This window comes from Sminthopsis crassicaudata, chromosome 5 (genome assembly GCF_048593235.1).
Source record: "Sminthopsis crassicaudata isolate SCR6 chromosome 5, ASM4859323v1, whole genome shotgun sequence".
NCBI lineage: Eukaryota > Metazoa > Chordata > Mammalia > Dasyuromorphia > Dasyuridae > Sminthopsis > Sminthopsis crassicaudata.
This window is the reverse complement of record NC_133621.1, coordinates 181797566-181813126: the sequence shown is the minus strand read 5'-3', so window position 1 is coordinate 181813126 and position 15561 is coordinate 181797566.

Genomic DNA, 15561 nt, shown 5'->3' with positions numbered 1-15561 from the left:
TTGTTAGCCCTTTCTACTTTGTATTTCTTTTCCTGATTAGATAGCAGAGTGCAGTTTCATGATGAAAATATCTAGGTTTTCAGAAATACTAGTAAAATAAGTGAAATAATGGTGCAGAGCTGAGATGAAATGATGATAGATGTACAGTACCTAATTAGAAATTTTATAAACTGATTTATGTACTGATTAGAGCTAGGCATCAACTCCTCTGCAGATTATAAAAGTATTTTGTCATATCATATACCAAAATATCTCTCTCTCTCTCTCTCTCTCTCTCTCTCTCTCTCTCTCTCTCTCTCTCTCTCTCTCTCTCTCTCTTCTCTCTCTCTCTCTCTCTCTTTCTCCCTCTCTCTCTCTCTGTCTCTCTTTCTCTTTTCTCTGTTTTTTTCTCTGCTTGTCTCTCTCTCTCTGTCTTTCTCTTTCCTTTCTATCTCATTTCTCTCTTCCCCTCCCTTTCTGTTCCATCCCTCTTTCCCTCTCTCTCTCTCTCTCTCTCTCTCTCTCTCTCTCTCTCTCTCTCTCTCTCTCTCTTTTATTTTTCTATAAAATACACACTTTTGAGTGTGCTATGTTTAACATTATTTTTTGTGAAGGAACAAATTAACTGTGTCATTTCTGATTCATGTTTTACATTTGGTTTCTTTTTCTATTCTCTTGTTCTGTGGATGCTCTATTCATGAGCCAAAAAGCAAATATTACCTGGTAGGAGACTTAATGGTCCAAAGATTGTGAGAAAAGAGAATATGTTTTCTTTAGAGGCAAGATCCTCTAGGACTGAACAAAATCAAACTGCATGCATGTGTAAATAACAAGGACTACCACACTATCTCAGGAGCCCTAAAGTGAAATTGCAGTGTCTTCTCAAGATTGCATCATTCAGTCATTCCTTCATTCATCAGGATGTAGAGGACGCTCCCTTTCACACACTGAAAAAGCTATATTGTTATATTCCACTGAGCAATGCCACTGAGAAAATAACAGATACAATTACTTGGCCCTCTGACTTCCATTTGTATCTTTTTCCTCCCCACTTATCAACATGTAATAGGACAATTAGGCCTGGAGTCAGAAAGATTTGAGTTCAAATTCAGCTTCAGATATTTTCTCATTATGTGTTCCTGGGCAAATCATTTAACCTGTTTGCCACTTTCCTCATCTGTAAAATGAATAGAACAATAGCACTTTCTTACAAAGGCTATTATGAGGATTCAAGGAGAAAAGAATTCAAAAGATTTTAGCACAGTGTGTGGCACATAGTGGTATCTACCTGTTATTATTATTGTTATTAATTAATTACAGGAGAACTAAAGAAATTTACTGTTTGAAATCTTGGGAAAATTTTAACTCCAGAGCTGCTTGATAATTACTGGACATTACCTAATTTAACTTTCAGAAGTGAAAGTTATACAATTTATAGAATAATCACCATATATTAGAATAAGATGTGGTTTTGCCAAATGGTTTTAAGGTGCTTTCTAGGAACAGTAGACTAAAGAAATGACTAGTCCTGAGAGCCTGATTAAGTTCTAACTAAAGAACTTAGGGTTTGTGCTAAAAATCTATTTTTAAAGAGAGAAAGCCTTAGATCTAAGACTCAGAGGGAATAGAAGAAAGCAGACTTTATGCTCATCCAAGGGCAGATTTTTTTTTTTTTTACATTTTCTAAAAGAGTGAAAAAATACCTGTGTGTAGACTTTCAGCAACATCCTAGCCAAACATTTCAGCTTATTAATATTTGGTAGAAGTGAAAACTACACACAAAGCATCATCTATAAAGGCTATGTGAGAAAGCATAGTCCAGGGCAGACCAGAACCTGGTTCATTCAGTAGAAGACTAATAAATCAATATGGACATTGGTGACCACTTAGACTCAGTTGCATGGATTATTCTCTATATGGGTGCCCCTAGTTTGGGGAAATGTTTGTTTTTCTGATTGTATTTCTTTTTTTAAAATTTAATTTTAATTTTTTATTAAAGCTTTTTATTTTTCAAAACATATGAATGGACAGTTCTTCAACATTAGCCCTTGCAAAACCTTGTGTTCGAATTCCCCCCCTTTCCCCATCCCCTCCCCTAAGTGGAAAGTAGTTCAGTATATGATAACATAGTAAAAATATATGTTAAATCCAATATATGCATACATATTTTTATAATTATTGTGCTGCACAAGAAAAATCAAAGCAAACCAGTAAAAAAAAAAAAGAGAGAAAGAGGCAAAGTCAATGCAATCTGTTTTTATTTCTATGTCTCATTAATAAATTTTTCTTTTAGTTATGTCTTATGGTTCACTTCTAAAGAAAAGTGATTTTAGGTGTATAGATGATAAAAGTAACTTGAATCTAGAGTAGCTATTCCATGACAGATTTATTGTGTATTTTGAAAGTATTCCTGCAAATGCTCCATATGGAATTGTTTGTTTATTTTTTGAGAAAAGAGGATGAGGAAATTTGTGTTAGAAATTGGGAGGATTACCAGAATTTGACTTGGGAAGGGACAGTATGTAAGTGTTAGGACAGCAGTGTTGGTGGGATATGAGTATAGATCTGGAGTTTTGAGGAACCAGGATGAAGTATTTAGGCTGTATATGGGTGTTGTCTGTAAATCTGGGTTCATTCTCTATACAGAAAGAAAAAAAATAGAGGAAAAATTTCATTAGACATAGTATTATTTTTTGTTGATAACAATGCTTTATTATCACTACTGATGACATTCTTGACAGGAGACAGAAGATTTTTAGAGCACTAAAGACAACTGTCCAATAACCATTGTGATCTAAGCACGTAGTGTTTCATTTACAAATTGCACAACAATGATGTTAGATTTACTGACATCTTGAAAATACATGTTTAGAATCTGGTCAGAGGACAACTCCTTAACAACAAGATAAAACACAATGGTATCCACAAGTAACAGCTAAATTCCTTTCAAATGATCTCTTCTGAAATAGTATTTTCAGTATTTTAATAAAGTAAAATGATGAGAATTTTTTGAGGAAAATATGGCTCTTCTGGATAAAAATATTTCTTCCCTTTCAATTTTCAGTGAGTAAGGAACTACTCTGATTTTGGTACAATGATAGCTGTTGAGCATCTTGTCTCAAAGGTTTCTGAAGTAACCCTTCTTTCTGCATTTCATTTTGAATGATGCTTTAGTTGAAACAGCAGATAGTTCAAGGCTCAAAGTCATCTTTCAAAATTCAGACACAGTCTTAGACATTTACTAACTGTGTGATTCTGAGCAAGTCACTAATTTCTGTTTCTTTCAGTTTTCTCATCTGTAAAATGAACCGGATAAGGAAATGACAAACCACTTCAGTATATTTTTCAAAAAACCCTGAATGGAAATATGAAGAATCAAGACTAATCTAAAAGAGTGAACCAAATCGATAAAATATTCAAAGTGTATATTCTATATCTGGGGGAACTCTGACTTCATGAAAGGCATTCTATACATTCATGTTGAATGTTTATTGAGAGTTCTAGAAAGGCATATTATTGTTCAAATTAGCCATTTTAGTGATAAAATAATGATTTGAACATTCTGGGCTAGAAAGTAAATTGAAGATTAATATCATATTGACCCAACCTCATAGCTATTTTTTCTTCTTTTTTTCCCTTTTTTAAAAATTAATTTTATAATTATAACTTTTTTTGACAGTACTTATCCATGGGTAATTTTTTACATTATCCCTTGCACTCACTTCTGTTCCAAATTTTCCCCTCCTTCCCTTCACCCTCTCCCCTAGATGGCAGGCAGTCCTATACATGTTAAATATGTTATAGTATATCCTAGATACAATATATGCAGAACCGAATTTCTTGTTGCACAGGAAGAATTGGATTCAGAAGGTAAAAATAACCTGGGAAGAAAAACAAAAATGCAAACAATTTACACTCATTTCCCAGTGTTCCTTCTCTGAGTGTAGCTGATTTTGTCCATCATTGATCAATTGGAACTGAATTAGATCTTCTCTTTGTTGAAGATATCCACTTCCATCAGAATACATCCTCATACAGTATTGTTGTTGAAGTGTATAATGATCTCCTGGTTCTGCTCATTTCACTCAGCATCAGTTCATGTAAGTCTTTCCAATCCTCTCTGTCTTCATCCTGCTGGTCATTTCTTACAGAGCAATAATATTCCATAACATTGATATACCATAATTTACCCAATCATTCTCCAATTGATGGGCATCCATTCAATTCCAGTTTCTAATCACTATATAAAGGGCTGCCACAAGAATTTTGGCACATACAGGTCCCTTTCCCTTCTTTAGTATTTCCTTGGGATATAAGCCCAGTAGTAGCCCTGCTAGATCAAAGGGTATGCATAGTTTGATAACTTTTTGGACATAATTCCAGATTGCTCTACAGAATGGTTGGATTCTTTTTTTTAAATTTTATTTATATATTTTTGACATTATATATGCATGAGTAATTTTTTTATAACATTATCCCTTGTATTCATTTTTCCAAATTATCCCCTCCCTCTTTCTACTCCCTCCCCTTGATGACAGGCAATCCCATATATTTTACATGTGTTACAATATAACCTAGATACAATATATGTGTGTAAATACCATTTTCTTGTTGCACATTAAGTATTAGATTCCAAAGGTATAAGTAACCTGGGTAGATAGACAGTAGTTCTAACAGTTTACATTCACTTCCCAGTGTTCCTTCTCTGGGTGTAGTTGTTTCTGTCCATCATTGATCAACTGGAAGTGAGTTGGATCTTCTTAATGTTGAAGATATCCACTTCCATCAGAATACATCCTCATACAGTATTGTTGTTGAAGTGTATAGTGATCTTCTGGTTCTATTCATTTCACTCAGCATCAATTGATGTAAGTCTCTCCAAGCCTCTCTGTATTCCTCCTGCTGGTCATTTCTTACAGAGCAATAATATTCCATAACCTTCATATACCATAATTTACCCAACAGAATGGTTGGATTCTTTCACAACTCCATCAATAATGCATCAGTGTCCCAGTTTTCCCATATTCCCTCCAACACTCATCATTATTTTTTCCTGTCATCTTAGCCAATCTGACAGGTGTGTAGTGGTATCTCAGAGTTGTCTTTATTTGCATTTCTCTGATCAATAGTGATTTGGAACACTCTTTCATACTTCATGGCTATTTTGAGAATTTGAAATATTTTACTGATATTGATGTGGTCTTTAAGAGTCATATATTTCCTAAGATAACTTCTGGTCTGAAAAATAAGAATACAAGTTTCACGAGATTCACAAAATGATGATATGAGATTTAAGTTGAGTGTTTTTTAATGATTAATTTATGCTATTAAAATACCACTGTTCAATTTAAGGGATGGATCAAAAATAGTGAAGAGAAGCCAGGAAATTGCCTGAGCATGCTCTAGTTTCCCTCAGAAACAATGTTTACTCAATCATTTAAAGGTTTCTGCAGTAACACTACTCACAAAAAGATGAAGTTAACAATTTTCAAGATTAAGATAATTTAGAAAGACATCAGGAAAGATTTGTCTTACTAGAGTAAAGGGGGAGTGCAATTCAATGCAAACTGTGTTCAGGAAGGGCAGTGGGAACCTCTTAGCCATAGCCCAGATCAATAACTGAGGTCCTATAGTTCTAGTTCAGCAAACCAGAAGCATAACAGACCAGTTGAAATGCCTCTAAATTCAGTGCAGAAAGTAAATTGACTACCTAGGAACCTAGTGCACAGCAATTATGATTAAGTTTGGCCTGTTCAGTAGAATAGGAAAACTGCTAGCATCTGAGGCCTCACAGTGGAAAGCCAGTGATCAGGTGTGAAGTCCGGGTTAGCCCCCTGGAGGCCCCAGAATCAGCTGGAGTCAGAATAAGCAAAAGTCCTTGGTCTTTAGGGGAAGAAGTGAAGATGATGCACAAGACTGCCACAAGCTCTCCATAACCTCCCTTCTCTTCATCCACCTCCAAAGTGACTCTGGCTTGTCTCACTCCACCCCCTAATCCCTCCTTAACCCAAGTATTGAGCTAGCATTAACTGTGAAAAAAGAAATCCCAAACATGCTAATAGAGTTATTGTCCAATAGGTAATTACTCTTAAGTGCTTGGTTGTCTGATTCAAGTGCACCTATTCAGAGTTTCAGCCCTTTACTATCAGGCCTCTCGGCTAAGCACAATAAGTTTAGGACAGTTTCCCAGTACCCTAGGAGGAAAACTCAACTTGAAAAAAATGAGCAAAAAATGACAAAAAAGAGTCTTGACCAAAGAGAACTGGTATGAATAGAAGAGAGATCAAAACAAATTCAGAAAAGGACAACACTGTCAACATACTTATATGTGAAGCCTCAAAGAATATCGAGTGGTCTCAAGCTCCAAATATCCTCTTGGAAGATAACATGGATTTTAAATGGATCTTAAAACTCAATTCACAGAGGTAGAAGAATAATGGAAAAATAAATGAGAGTTACACAGGATAATTATGAAAAAGAAAGTCAATAGCTTGGAAAAGGAAGCACAAAAATTGAATGAAAAAAAAAACTACTTAAAATAGAATTGATCAAATAAAAATTAAAAAATAAATCCACTGAAGAAAACAACTCCTTTAGAAGTAGAACTGGCCAAATGGAAAAGGAAATACAACAGCTGACTGAAGAAAATAATTTCTTAAAAAATTAGAATTCAGCAGTCCAATTGGAATCCAATGGCTCTATGAGGTATCAAGAATCAGTCAAACAAAATAACAAGAAAAAAAAATAGAAGAAAATGAAAATACCTTACAGAAAAAAATGACCTGGAAAATATATTCAAGAAAGATAATTTAAGAATAATTGGACTACCTGAAGACCATGATGAAAAAAAAAAAAAAAAAAGAACCTGGGCATCTTTCAAAAAATTATATAAGGAGAATAGAGCCAAGATGGTAAAGACTACACAGGACATTGCTAAAGCTCTCTCTCAAAATCAATGCTACATCAAGCCTCTGAATGAATTTTGGAGTGACAGAACCTATAAACATTCAGAGTATAATAGTTTTTCAGCTTAAAATATCTTGGAAGAACCTCAGAAAATGTCTGTCTAAATTAGGCAAGGAGGATTACAACTTATTGCATAAGGCATAGCCTGATTCAAGGAGGCCTAGTGAGGGGAATTTAGTGGGAGGCTCTTAGCCAAAGTACTGCTATGTTGGCTACTCTGTCCTACTTTAGAAGGCCTTTTCATCATTAGGACAGCTTTGAATCATCCAAGGAAATCACAGAAGGCAAATTGTTAGTATAATAGGCAAGTCTTGACCAGGTTAACCCAGCAGTAGAAAAACCTGGAGCACATTAGGCTCCAGAACAATCAGGGAAAAGCTTCTGTCCTCATGCAAAAGAACTTGGGGCAATCTCCCTGTGCCCAAGGAGCAGAGCTCACTTTTTAAAAATTAATATAAAAGCAAAAAGTTTCTTAACCGTGGAGAGCTACTATGGAGACAGGGAAGACCAGAACACAAAAGAAAAGGAAAGCAGAAGAGGAAAGTGATGGCAAATTGCCGACAGGTAAAACCTTAGAGTGGGATATGAACTTGTCACAAGCTCAAAAGGCTTTCTTTGAAAAGCTCAAAATATTTCAAAAGGGTGATAGAAGAAAAATGGGGAAAAGATATGTGAACTATTCAGAAGAACTATGTAAGTTTTGGGGGGAAAGCCAACCATTTGGAAAAGACAGCATAGACATTAATTAAAGAATACAATTCCTTTAAAAACAATTTAGAAACAATTCACAATAAACTTGCAGAATACAAAATGAATCCACATAAATCATCAGCATTTTTATACCTAACATAGTCCAACAGCACAAGATACAAAGAGAAATTCCATTCAAAATAATTGTCAATAGTATAAAATTTTGGGAATCTATCTATTTGGGAAAGTCAGGAACCATATGAATGCAACTACAAAAGTCTTTCCACAAAAATAAACTCAGATCTAATAAGTTGGAGAAAATATCAAGTGTTCATGGTTAGGCCAAGAGAATATAATAAAAATGACTATACTACCTGCTTAGTGCCATAGCAATCAAAATTCCAAGAAATTATTTTATTGATCTAGAAAAAGTAATAACAAAGTTCACCTGGAAGAAAAAATGGTCAAGAATTTCAAGAGAATTAATGAAAAAAAATGCCAATAATGGAGGCCTAGTTGTGATAGACCTAACATTATATTATGAAGCAGCTGTCAAAAAAATCATTTGGTACTGGCTAAGAAACAGAGTACTTGATCAGTGGAATAGGTTAGGTTCACAAGACAAAATAGTCAATAAGTATAGAAATCTAATATTTGACAAACACCCAAACCCCAGCTTTTAGTATAAGAACTCACTATTTGACAAAACTGCTGAGAAAATTGAAAACCAAAATGGCAGAAACTAAGCACTGACTCACAGCTAACATCACATACCAAGATAAGGTTGAAATAGATTCATTATTTAGACACAAAATATTATATTATAAACAAATTAGAAGATCATAGGGTAATTTACCTCTCAGATCTGTGAAGGAGGAAGGAATTTATAACTAAAGAACTGGAAATCATTATTGATCACAAAAGAGATCATTTTGATTATAGTAGGTTAAAAAGTTTTTGTACAAACAAAACTAGTGCAGATAAGATTAGAAGGGAAGCAATAAACTGGTAAAACATTTTTTACATTCAAAGGTTTGGATAAAGGCCTCATTTCTAAAATATATAGAGAAGTAATTCAAATATAAGAATTCAAGCCTTTCTCCAATTAATAAATGTTCAAAGTTTATGAACAGACAATTTTCAGATGAAGGAACTGAAACTATTTCTAGTCATATGAAAAGGTGCTGTAAATCACTATTGATCAGAGAAATGCAAATTAAGACAACTCTGAGATACTGCTTTACACCTCTCAGATTGGCTAAGATGATAGGAAAAGACAAGACAAACATTGGAAAGTATGTGGGAAAACTGGGACACTAATACATTATTGGTGGATCTATGAACTGATTCAGTCATTCTGGAGAGCAATTTGGAATTATGCTCAAAAAGTTATCAAACTGTGCATACTCTTTATTCCAGCAGTGTTTCTATTAGGCCTATATCCCAAAGAGATCTTAAAGGAGGGAAACCTGTGCAAGAGAGACCGACCTGTGCAAAAATGTTTGTGGCAGTTCTTTTTGTAGTGGAAAAAACTGGAAACTCAATGGATGCCCATTAGTTGGAGAAAGGCTGAATAAGGTATGATATATGAATGTTATGAAATATTATTGTTTTGTAAGAAATGATCAGCAGAATGATTTTGGAGAGGCCTGGTGTGACTTAAATGAATTGATGCTAAGTTAAATTAGCAGAACTAGGAGATCATTGTACACGGCAATAGCAAGATTATAAGATGATCAATTCTGATGGGCATTGTTCTCATCAACAATGAGATGATTCAGATCAGTTCCAATGGTCTTGTGATGAAGAAAGCCATCTGGAGGTCAGTGGGAATTGAGTGTGGATCACAACATAACATTCTCATTTTTTTAGTTGTTGTTTGCTTGCATTTTGTTTTCTTACTCATTTTTTCCTTTTTGATCCTTTTATTTGATTTTTCTTATGCATCAAGATAATTGCATAAATATATTTACATATATTGGATTTAATATACATTTTAACACGTATAATATATATTGGATTGCTTGTCATATAGGGAAGGAGATGGGGAGGAAGGAGGGGAAAATTTGCAACACAAAGCAAGAGTCAATGTCGAAAAATTATCCATGAATATACTTTGAAAATGAAAATCTTAAAAAAAAATGTTAATTTTGAAATAAGAGTAGAGAAAGAGATTAAAGGAATTAGAATAGGTAAGGAGGAAAGCAAATTATCACTCTTTTGCAGATCATATGATGGTATACTTATAGAACCCTAGAGAATTAACTAAAAAACTACTAGAAACAATTCACAACTTTAGCAAAGTTGCAGGATACACAATAAATCTACATAACTCATCAGCATTTTTTTATATTACCAACAATGTCTAATAGCAAGAGATACGAAGAGAAATTCCATTCAAAATAATTCTTGATAATATAAAATATTTGGAAGTTTAATTGCCAAGGCAAAGTCAGGAACTATATGGACACAATTACAAAACACTCCACAAAAATAAAATCAGATCTAATCTCCCAATTGTGGCTACTCGGTATTTAATTTTTTTCTTTCTGGCTGTTTGCAAGTTCTTTTCCTTGGTATGATAGTTCTGAAATTTAGCAATGATATTCCTTGGTGTTTTAATTTTGGGGTTAATTTCAGAAGGTCATTGGTGAATTCTTTCAATGGTATTTTACCTTTTGATTCTAAGATATCAGGGCAGTTTTTCTTTATGATTATCTGTAAGATAATGTCTAAGCTCTTATCTTCATCATGGCTTTTAGGAAGTCCAATTATCCTTACATTGTTTTCCCTAGATCTATTTTCCAGGTCAGTTGTTTTTCCTAAGAGGCATTTCATATTTTCTTCTATTTTTTCATGGTTTTGTTTTTGTTTGATTGATTCTTGAAGTCTTATTGAGTCATTCACTTCCATTTGTTCAATTCTAACTTTTAGTATATTACTTGCTTCAGTTACTTTTTTATAGCTCCTTTTGTTTTAGGCCAATTGAATTGCTTGTTCATTGCATTTTCCCATTTCACAAATTTTGTTTTTCAACAAATTGGTATCTTTTTCATATCTATTTTTAAGACATTATATGCTTTTCCCATTTCATCAAATCTATTTGTAGGGAATTATATACTTTTCCCATCCCTTCTTGCAAAGATCTAATTTTCTTTCCCCATTTTTCTTGTAACTCTCTTTTAAGATCCTTTATACAATCTTTCAAGGAAGCCTTGTGAAATGGGGACCAGCTCATATCTTCCTTTGGGGCTTTATCTGGAGGTTGATTTGTCTTTAGGAACTTCGGGATTTGAGGTCTGTTCTCTCTCTTCATAAAAGTTGTCTATGGTCAGAGTTCTTTTTGCTTTTTGCTCATTTTAAAAAGGCTTTTGGTCTGCTCTTAATGAAAAGGGGTGACAGCTGCTTCAGTTTCACTGGGGCAATTCTGTTGATTGACTTTTGGTGCTGGTAAATTGGGGCTACATCCTGCATTCTTCTGAGGCTCAATGGTTTGCAATTTGCATTTTGCAGAAAATCTGCCAACCACCTGCTTCCAACCAGTTTAGAATAGCCTAAGAGGCTCATAGAAGATTCCAAGGTGTGTGGAAGCTATAATAATCTGACTCATCATCCCAGCTCCTTGCCTTGGTCTCCCTGTGCTGTGGTCTAGGCTCGATAGACTCCCTCTGCCCATTTGAAACAGACCTGTTCTGAAGTTCTTCTAAGGTTATCTTCTGGAAATGTGTTGTACTCCAAATATTTGTGGGTTTTTTGACTCCAAAACCAGTTTAGAATTTTAGTCTCCTGTTGATTTGAGAGATGGTCAGAGGAGGGAACAGAAAATAATTTATTCTCTCTACCATCGTGGCTCCACCCTCATTTCTTAAATATATAATGAACTTAATTAAATTAATAGACTACAGATAATTCCCTAATTCAGACACAGTTATAGGATATGAACAGGGAGTTTTCAGATGAAGAAAGAAAAGTTATCTATAGTTATAAAAAAAATTCCCCAAATCCTTATTGATAAGAGAAATGCAAATTAAATCAACCCAGAAATTCCACCCCAGACTTATTAAATTGACTAATATTACAGAAAAAGTAAATTATATGTGTTGCAGAAGAGGTGGTAAAACTGGGATACTAATGCATTGTGGTACAGTTGTGAAGATCCAGACATTCTGGATACTCTTCAATCCAACAACCATAAAAAGGGAAAAGAGCTTATATGTTCAAAAATATTATACCGACTCATTTTGTGGTGGTAAAAAGTTGGAAATTGAGGGCATGCCTATCAATTGAAGAATGGCTTTACAATTTATAGAATACAAATATAATGAAATATTATTGTTCTATAAGAAATGTTGAGCAAATGGATTTCAGAAAAACCTTGATTGGCTTAACATGGACTAATGCTGAGTGAACTGAGTAGAAAAAGACCATTGTACACAGCAATAGCAACATTAATAGACCCCATTAATAATGGAGTTGTCTTTTCTCAGCAGTAAAAAGATACAAAACAATTCTCAAAGATTCTTGTTGAAGACTATTATCCACATCCAGAGAAAGAACAATTGAGTCTGAATGTAGATTGAAGCATATCGTTTTTACTTTTTTCCCCTTTCTCATGATGTTTCCCTTTTATTGCATTTCTTTCAAATGCTAATGTGGAAATAGTTTTTAACATGATTGTATATATGTAGCTCATATCATATTTCTTTCTCTCATGGTTGGGGAATAGAAGGGAGAAAAAATAATAATCTGAAACTCCAAATCTTACAAAAGTCAATGTTGAAAACTATCTTTACATGCAATTGGAAAAAAATATATATATACATATATGTATATATAAACATATATATATATATTATTAAAAGAAAAAGAAAAAAAAACACATTACTCTCATTTTCTACTAACTGCTGTCCTCATCTCCATATTATTTTTCCTTACAACTAATAAGAATCAAACAAAGTAAATTGAATTCTAAAAATGTTTACTTCAATACATTGGTCTAGTTCACTGTCTATCAGCTATGACCAAGAATGACTACATAATAATTTTATGAAGAATCACTGATTCCTGCATGGTTGAGAATTTTGGTCTTACAACAATTTCCCTTCCATTATTTTGCCCATTCTTTTAATATTTACTTTTTTGTTCTCATTATTTTGTTCTGCTGGGAGTTCATACAAAATTCGCTTATTTTCATTGAATTCTTCCTACCAGTCCTTTCAAATGATAGAATAGTGATCAATTATATTAATTTACCACAATTTTTTTCAGTCATATGCTGATTAATGTGCACCCATTTTTTTCTAGTTCTTTGAAAATCAAAAAAATATAAATATTGTCAAAATATATTTGACTCTTTTTAAGCAAAGGCTTTTTTGAGCCTTTGAAGTACATATCTAGAAATGGAATTAGAAGGCAAAAAGGTACAATTTGGTAATTTAAAAGGATATACAACATTGAAAAATATTATCTTCTTGAAGGATTCAACCAATTCACAGCTTACTAGTAATAGTTCAGTAGTATGTCTGTATTCTATGTTCTTCAACATTTAATATTTCTTTGTCTTTTGTCCTTTTGGCCAATCTGCTAAGTGTCACGTAAAACTTCAGAGTTTCAGAGAAAATATCCATATTTTCACTATTTGTGATTGTATTTCATATAACATCCAGTTTTCTATCCCAATCAGCTCCTTGCTGTTTGATCTGCTATTTGTTGCTTTGAACCATCAGCAATCTATGAAGGTACCATGAGTAACTTAATCCACTCAGTTTCCAAACTTCTTCTGCAGGGACCTGTTATCCAGATGGTTGTGACAAAATTATATTTAGCCAATCTAGAGCTTCATTCCTCTCTCTGCTATGCCACTTTACATAAATCTCCCTTCCATGTTTTGTTCTTAGGAAATAAATTAAATCAGTTGTATCATTGCTTCTAGAAAAAGGATACCATTTTCTACTATTAAAGCTCAATTCATCATCCTTCTGACCTCCTAACATTTCTGTACAATATTGATATTCTCTATTAAAAATGTAAGCTTCTTGAAGGTAGGAACTGTTTCTCTAATATTTGTATCTCCAAGATCTTGCACAGTGTAAGGATCCTTGCACCCAGTAAGCAACAAAGCAACAAAAAATTCATTAGGAACGTGATTTCACAACTTTGCTTATAACTTGCAATACTTCTTTGGAGATTGCCTATTTATACATTTTGACTATTATCTATTGAGAAATTACCTTTATTTTTCATGTCTGATTCAGTATCAAATATATGTACAAAATATATGTATATGTAATATAAATACATATACATATTTAAATTTTATAAATATATTTATTTACATATATAAAGTTATGACAAAATCTGCTGCAATTTTTTTCTTATTTGCTTATCTTCTATTTCAAGTTCACTGATTTAATTTTTACAATAGTTTTTTTTTAATTTTATGTTACCTGAGTTATCCATTTTTTCTATGATCACCTCTATCTCTTTTTGGTAAGGGATCTTCTTTTGTGCATAATTATACAAGCAATCTTCTTAAACTTTCCCTCTAAAATGTGACTTTTTACATTTGTATCATATCATATATACAGTTTTTGCTTCTTTTACAACATGACCGGAGATAATTTCCTAAAACTAATTAATGCTTGATTGATTTTCAATTTCCTCATCAAAGTTTATCAGATTACAGAGTCTTTACCCTTGTACTTGATTTAAAAGTACATTACTATGCCTGAGTGCTTTGTATTTTGTCTTACTTTCTAATCATGAAATCATTATCCAAAACATGAAAGTGACTATGGATGTGAATATGGATAACTTTTTGTATCTACTTATAGTCTACATAATTTTCAGGGTTTTTTTGAATTCTAGGTAAACCAGGCCTTGTCATGGTACAGACTAATACTGTGTGTGACTTAAACTTGAAAAAGATGGATAACAAAATTTATCCATATTCCAAGAATCAATCGTGACTATTATTAGTAGAATCTATTCCTGAATCAACTATTAAAAATTTTTGATTTCATATGGTGGATAATGATTACATTATTAGAAACTGAGCCAAAACATAACAAAATAAAACACTCAAGCATAGTAATATAGTAATAAGTAAAGCACAATTTAATTGAACAATTTGGATAAATAGCTATCCTATTTAGCAAATATATAACAAAAGATATCTTTGGTTCTCCTTAGATTGATTTGAAAATCCACATTTTCTCTGTTTTTTTCTTTAAAAAATTTTGTATCATTTTGTACATCAGATAGGTTCAATAAAATCTGACTTTTTTTGGTTCCATATAATCAATTATATCTAATCAATCAATCATATATTCATAAAGCCATTATTATTTTCAAATAATTTTCAAATGTCTATTATAGTCCAGAGTATCTATGTAAAAATTTTCATCCCAGAACAGCCTAAAACCTGTGGTTCATAGTGATGATTATATATCAACTAGATAAAGACCCTGTGAGGGTTAGTTTTTGATTTGACTGATTCATCAGTTTCCCAGAATCATGTGGCATTGGGTGAAAATAAAGATAACAAGAATAATTTAGTGAAGTCAAACTCAAATACAAAATTGATTTAGAAAACCACAACTTAAGATTATCCACATTATGTTGTTCTTTTAAAACTTATTTTGTTAAACATTTCCCAGTTGTTGTTTTTTGACACCTCTGGAGTAGTCAACCATTATCACAGACATGTGTTTCCTTGTCAAAATTCATATTACTTTGTTTTTTGTTGAGATCAATTCCATCTTTCTCTATGGCACTACAACTCAAATAAAACAGAATTTTGTCAAGCACCAATTTTAAACTGGCATTAGCTATTTAAAACAAGAATACAGTATTTATGTAATAGAAGACATAATTGTAGAAAGTTGAGACCACTGGATTCTCTGATTGTTCAAAATATAATTCAAC